This window comes from Pelodiscus sinensis, chromosome 3 (assembly GCF_052426305.1).
Source record: "Pelodiscus sinensis isolate ZL-2025 chromosome 3, ASM5242630v1, whole genome shotgun sequence".
Lineage (NCBI taxonomy): Eukaryota > Metazoa > Chordata > Testudines > Trionychidae > Pelodiscus > Pelodiscus sinensis.
In genome coordinates, this window is record NC_143054.1 from 168295143 (window position 1) to 168302004 (window position 6862).

Genomic DNA, 6862 nt, shown 5'->3' on the forward strand with positions numbered 1-6862 from the left:
TTCAGGAGTCTCATGACCTGCTTGGACCTCAGCGAAGGCAACATTTCCTTCATAATGGTGGCTTGTAGTATGCTCTATAATTGTGGTTTCCAATCATTCTGAAATAGTGGCTATTGCTCTAGTGAACTAGCCACACTCAACAGGCCAAATAGCCACATGTGCCTGGCTAGTGGCTAGACTGTTGGACACCACAGCTCTATAACGTATGCAAGAGCAAGGGGGAAACTTTTGTGGCAGAGTGGGGCTGAGGCAGAGCGCCTGGTCTGAGAGTTTGAGCAGCCAGACACCAACACCATAAGGTGAGCACAGCAAAGAGCTGTGCAAATCAGAGACACCTTGAAGGACAGTTTTATGCAAGGCCTCTTTTGAGACTCTTTCCCATGGCTCTCCACAAGGTGCCCCTGCATTCTCTGTGTTTCCCTTTAAACCCTCACTCCACCCCACCCTTGCAGTTCAACTAGTAAAAAGTCTGTGTTTCCATGAACATGAGTGTGTTTATTTGGGGAAAATAACAGGTAAGTCAAAGAACTGGGAACCAGAAGAGGGGGGGGGGGGCAATTGGGACTGCCTCCTGAGGCTCCAGCTCCCCCTGAGTTTTGCCCTGGGGCCTTGGTGACGCTTAGGGGGAGAAGCCATGGGGTGAGAGGAGGCTGGAGCGGGGTTGTCATCGGGACGGGCAGGGTTCTGGGCAGTGAACCATTCAAAGCAGGTCACCCCACGCTCCATCACAGTGGTCAGGGTGGAGAACATTGTCTCACGCTGGCACATGAGCTGCTCCCTGGCAGCCATCCTTCCCGCTGCTTGTCGATCCTGTCCTGCCACTTGGCTTGAATCTCCACCACAAGAATGTGCATTCAGTCCATCTGCTTGTGGAACGTATATTCCCTCATGCATTAGTGCCTGCGGATCAGAGCCAGGTGGGAGGGTGCACCAAAATGGCTGCTGTCCCAGCTGCAAAGAAAAGTTACAAGTGCAGACATTACAGGAGATACACTGCATGAAGCCTAACCCTAATCTGTTAGCCTACACTGAAGGTCTCTGTAAAGATGAAGATGTGTTCCATGCAAGACTAAATGTTTGCTATAACGTGGGCACTTTACAGCAGGTTCCCAGAGGTCTCAGGGGAGCATCAGAACACACTCAGTCCAGAGGCAGGCAGTCATGCTAAGGGGCCTGCCAGGCCAGGAGCAGGGAGGCAGGACAGACAGGAAGAGGGTGGTGACAGAGAGCAGCTTCCCGCTATGTCCAGCAACTCTGAATCCAGCACATGCAACCTCCTGGAGACACTGCTTCTTTTCCTACCCACAGAAGGGGAGGGGACCTGTGTGTAGCACATATAGCCTCCTGGAGAGAGAGTGTTTCTAGGTTGCCATGTGAGATATCAGTCTTCTCCAAATCACAGTCAGGCTCCGTCTACACTGCATCATTTTTGTGAAAGAGGAAATGCATATGAAATGCTCATTAGCATTTCTTGCACTCTCATTTGCATATTCTCTCTTCAGAGCCTTCTTGCAGAAGAGCTTTTTGTGAAATAAAACCACACTGCAGACAGGGCAAACCCTTTTGTGCAAAAAAAAAAAAAAAAAACCCCTTTTGCGCAAGAACCCTTATACCAAAAAATAAGGAATAAGGGTTCTTCCACAAAAGAGTTTTCTTGTGCAAAACGGCCCCATCTGCACTGCGTTTTTTCCACAAAAAGCTCTTCTGCAAAAAGTATCAGAAGAGAATATGCAAATGAGTGCGAGAAATACTAATGAGCATTTCATTTGCATTTCTTCTTCCCCAAAAATGATGCAGTGTAGATGGAGCCTCAGTGATGGGGAGCGTATGCTGACTGAATGTGGCCCATAAACCTGGGCCTTATGTGGCACTGCTTTATGGTTCCATGAAGCCAGACTACTTACTGGTGGGGTGGCATGGGAAGGTGTTATACTCCAGAGGATGGCATAAAGCTGGCCTCCCCATAAACCTTGTGAGAAGGATCAAATGGTTCCTACGTGAGAGCGTCATGGAGCTGTGCCGACAAGACTTCCACTTCATCTGCAGATACATGAACAAGATGTTTCAGGCCCCCCGCACTGTGTAGGCAGAGAGAGCAATTGCAGTGCACCATATCCCCATTGCCCGAACCCACTTGTAGTTAGACAAAGTTTGTGAACTCACCAGAAGTGCCCTCCCTGGAGTTTCCACTGGCCTGGAAGACATTCTGGGAGTGGCGACTGGCTGCAATGTCATTGTAAGCTCCTGGCTCTTGGGCATTGGTGGTTGACTAGTCTCCTGCTCCTCCTTGTGCCCCTCCGTCACTCTGCTCTCCTCCTGGCTGATACTGGGTGTGTCCCCAGCACAATGATGGGGATGCTGACACACACACACACACGCCTCAGAATGGCATCCAACTGATCTTTATAGCAGCACATGTGAGGTGTTACCCAAGAGCATCCACTTTCCTCCTTCTCCTTGTGTTAGGACTGGCAAAGCTACTTGATTTTTACCCTGCACTGCTGGGCATCCCTGGAATGGCCTTTAGCTGCCAGGCAGGTTGCAATCCTGCTGTAGGTGTTGGCGTTCCTCCTACTGGTTCTGAGCTCATGCGGGTTGGCTTTATCTCCCCACTCCTCTATGAGGTCCAAGATTTCCCAGACACTCCCAACTAGTGCTCTTCTGTGACTCTGGGAACCAAAGCTCATGGGAGTAGTGATCACCGTGTCTGAAAGAACGTTGGAGGAACTCATCTCCATGTGTACTATGGTGTGCTGCTTGCTTGCAACACTAGCCATGTGGGACAGGCCCTTCTAATATTTCTGGGGCTTTTTAAGCTCACTGGGAGAGTGGTAGAGGCAGAAGTTGTGGCCAGAGTGGTCAGCGCAGATAGCTGTAGGAGGACTCCCAGAGGCAAATTGCATCAGCTTCTTATCACAGGGCATGCAGTGCAGGACTATAGATGTTTCTTGTGTGTTTTCATTGCTTAGATATTTGACTTCATACTTACAGCACTTTGAAGACTTTATGACAGCCTATCATGACAGACACACATACTGCTGGTATTCTGTGCTTCATAGTGCAAAAAGATTCATTTCAGCCAATGCTAAGCAAACAAACATCTCACAAAACAGCCCTGCAGTCCTTATGCCACTATGGTCCTTGGTTTCACCTGGTGGCCCATACTGAAGGCAATAGTGTTGCACTGATATAACTAGAGTTCCAAAGGCATTGTCTGGCCCATGTTCAGCCACAACCCTTCATTTCTAATTCCAGCCCATTACCTTTTTCCAAGTGAAGGGCGGTCTAGAAGGGCCTTCTGTGCCACGGAACTGCTGTGACAGCCATATATGGAGTGAATGGACTTGAGTGGAGTAGCCATTCAGAATCTTGTGCACCTTGTGCATGCTGGGATAGGACCTCCATTGCAGCTGAGGCTAGGCCCGTACTAAGGAGGATGTTAGGGCTGTGGGGGCATTATTGCTGTGCTTATCTCCGTCAGTCAGTCAGTCAGTCAGTCAGATGCACTTGCATAATGGAGGGAGAGTTGATGTACTGTTACTCTATGGTTGGATTTTATCCCCCACATTCATCCTTGACCCAATCATGGTACATGACAGCCATGCAAATTTGAGTCCCTCATGTTCCATATGTAAAATTCAAGAAACCCATCCTTTATTAAATCATCCTCAGATATTCTGGTCAAACCCACCCCACAGTGACACCAATGGAAAGTCTCAGATGGAGCAACATAGGATTTTCATATATAGGCTAGAGAAGTAAAACATTCATATTTTGTGGTGTGGTTTGTTGAATTTTGTGTCTTGTATAATAAGAGCTATATTCAGATATGTGGACCATGCATGCATTTGCAATCATCTACTTTTGTGGCTAGTTAAGTCCTTTAGCATTTAGATCCCCCTAAATGCAGTTTATTATGGATTTGTTCCAGGGTCTTTATAATAGTGACCCACATGAATGTGGTTTTGAAATCATCCAAAAGGTATATATTCAAAACCAGCATCAGAAAACTAGAGAGAAGGAAGAGAGGTAAAAGTGTCAAGGGAGTTTTGCACAGCAAATAGAGTATTTTCTTGTTTCAAATGCCATGAAGAGCTTTTAATCTGATACTTTGCTCAGAGGGCAAGTGTGTACAAAGAGCTTTTCCCCTTTATTGATTGCTTTACAGTGCCCAGTGCAGATTTATTAAATTTTGAATTAACATGTGTTAAGTGTGGGTTGATTTTGTTTGTTCTGCCACATAACTTGCTTTTCTAAACACTTAGTAATAGCAGCAGTTAATCTATTGACCAATGGCTTAAGCAGCAGGTGGCTCTAAAACCTATAGGGTAGTTCTGACAAGGCCCACAAAAATTCCTGAGGCCTCTTTTGTTACCTGGGCTGGAATAGAGAAACTACTTGTTTGGAAAATGTTTCCCCTCCCACAAAACATCTTCAGTATTTAGAGTCTTTTGTTGCCAGAAGTCTGAAGAGGGAGATTACGAAGGATAGTCTGTCACACAAATTGTTTCCTCTAGACATATAATACAACCTGCTTTGAAAGTTCACAAACTAATCTAATGACATTCTCATTCAAATGAAGAATGTCATTAATCTGAAATTAAAGCCTTGGTCCTCCCCAGATTTTAAAAAAAAATACAAATTCAATATTCAGAATGTCAAAAAAAAATTAAAAACCACTTTTCCTAACATCGATGTTAACACTTTCCTAAAATCTCTTTGAAACGTTAGTATAGAATATTAATAAGTGTTCACATTCCTAGACAATCTAGACTCTAAAGTGGTAACAATTAAAATATCTCACATTAAATTCTAATCTGTTAGTCACTTCTTAGCTTCTGAATATTTCTATGATATGCAACTAATTTTATTCTATTTTAGTTCATTTCTCATTCTCATTCTGCTTTGTGACATCTGAGCTCTAATGTCAGCAAATAAAAGGGTGGTTTTGCTTTGATTTTAAAAAGCAGCTTAAATTGTAGCTACTGAATACAGCACTCATATCATGATCCTTTTCTCCTCTGAATCAATGGTGTGTTCATGTAAGTGGAAGTGGTATTGGGTCACAACTTTCTTGAAGGAAGATTTCTGAGTGCAGGATCTGTGACCAAGAGAAAACACACTTTCTAAAACATGTGTCCTGGTTCAGATGGATATCTAAGACCTGAAAGGCATACGCTGAGGGCACAGCACGAGTTAGATTCCTACTTCAATGAATATGTGCTTCTTTGTGAATAAACAGAGTTTTTTGTGTTTTTACCTTCTATTTCTCCAGCTAAGGTTATTGTGGAGGGGTAGGGTTTTTCATCCACTGAGGAGAAACACTGATAAGCTCCTATCTATATTTTCCTAACAATTGTACTACTGCTAGAGGCCCTGATCCTGTGGCCTTTATTTCATTAGTAAAAATTTCAAGTTTCAGGACTAACTCTTGGTACTGAAACTGTAAAATAAAAATGCCAGATAAAGTGATAAAATACAATCTAATCTGTGTCCAATGTGCTGAGGTGTCCTTCAGCACCTATTTATTCTCTACTCCAGATTGCCTCCTGTGTTGTGGTAAGAATTGTATTGAGAGTTTTTTATGCAGTCTTTTTTGGGGGGTGGGGGGAGCTTATATTTTGAGGCCCTGTTCTTAATTTTCACTAGGTGAAAATAATTAATAAATTATTTATAATAATAATTAATATCTTACTCTCACTATGGTGATAGATACTTCTTTTTAATTTTTGTTTTTTAATTTCTTTCTTCTCTGCAAACTGCGTATGTGGGTAGAAGGACCCTAATTAGACTGCTCAGCAGTGACTCTCACTTAATTTTTCTCAAACTTATTTATTAAACATTGTTAATCAGTAGGAGAATTTCAAACACAAACGCTGCTGTGATTTACTTCAAAGCTCGTCGTCTGGTGTTCCCATGGCCATGGATCTATGTGTAGGCAGAGAGGGGAGTGCTCTATGAGTCCCATCTTTTATTTCAATGGGATAGGAGCAGAGATTTTTCTGTCTAACCAAATATAGCCGGGGGAACACCAGGTCTTCCCCTGATTGGACAGGAGCGGATGTATTGTGGCATACTGTGCATGGTGCTTTCTCAGCACCTCCTGAATTTCAAAGCCTTGTCAGGACAGTTCTCTAAATAAACAAACAATTATGAATAACTTGCCCAGCTACAGGCATATATTTGCCTGACTCACCCAGCAAAGACTTCAGAGTAGATCAGCTGCCCTTATGGTGGCCTCAGTGAGCCAATGGGAGTGTGAGAGAGATTGCTTGACAGCAGCCTCCATGGTCAGCCCTCCATCGATGCCTAGGCCTCAGCTCTATGTGCACTGGCTAATCTCTTGTGCTCAGCACCTGACCTCCCAGCAGCTGTAATTGTCAAAGGGTTTATTAGTGAGTGCAATAGTTTTCTTTCTGCAACAGGTGAGGTTTCTGCTTGATAACTTGCAAACTAATTAAAGCTGCAGCTTTAGCTCTATTCACCCTAGCTTTAGTCCTCATGAAAAGGTTAGCATATTAACTACTTTTAAAGATTCCAGATTGGATGTGGAGGTTTGTTGTTTCCAAATCCAGGTGTGGTCAGGCATGGGGCATTACTTTCCTCCCAGGGGGTAGAAACAAAGACCCGCATTGGAAATTAATTGGATGGAGAGCATGTTGCCTGCAGGAGGGCTAAATCTCACCTCATGAAATTTGAGCTGCTTCCACATGAGTAAGGTAAGTATCATGTCCCAGGCTTCAAAACTCATGCTAGGGGATTCATGCTAAAAATCAAGGTGGGAACCTGGGAAAGAGCTCTGGTTAATGGAGTGAGGAGATGTAGCAAAGTGGTATCTCCCTCTTCACTTGAGGCCAAATTC

General features: G+C 44.1%; 1 long non-coding RNA gene across 1 annotated transcript; it reads right to left on the reverse strand.

Moving 5' to 3' along the window:
- Nucleotides 1–514: 514 nt before the first annotated feature.
- LOC142827678 (uncharacterized) lies at nucleotides 515–3249 on the reverse strand. The gene is made up of 3 exons (XR_012902389.2): nucleotides 2164–3249; nucleotides 1905–2040; nucleotides 515–951 (listed from the first exon to the last, which is right to left on the reverse strand). It is a non-coding gene; the product is annotated as an uncharacterized LOC142827678 (long non-coding RNA).
- Between the last annotated feature and the right edge of the window lie 3613 nt (nucleotides 3250–6862).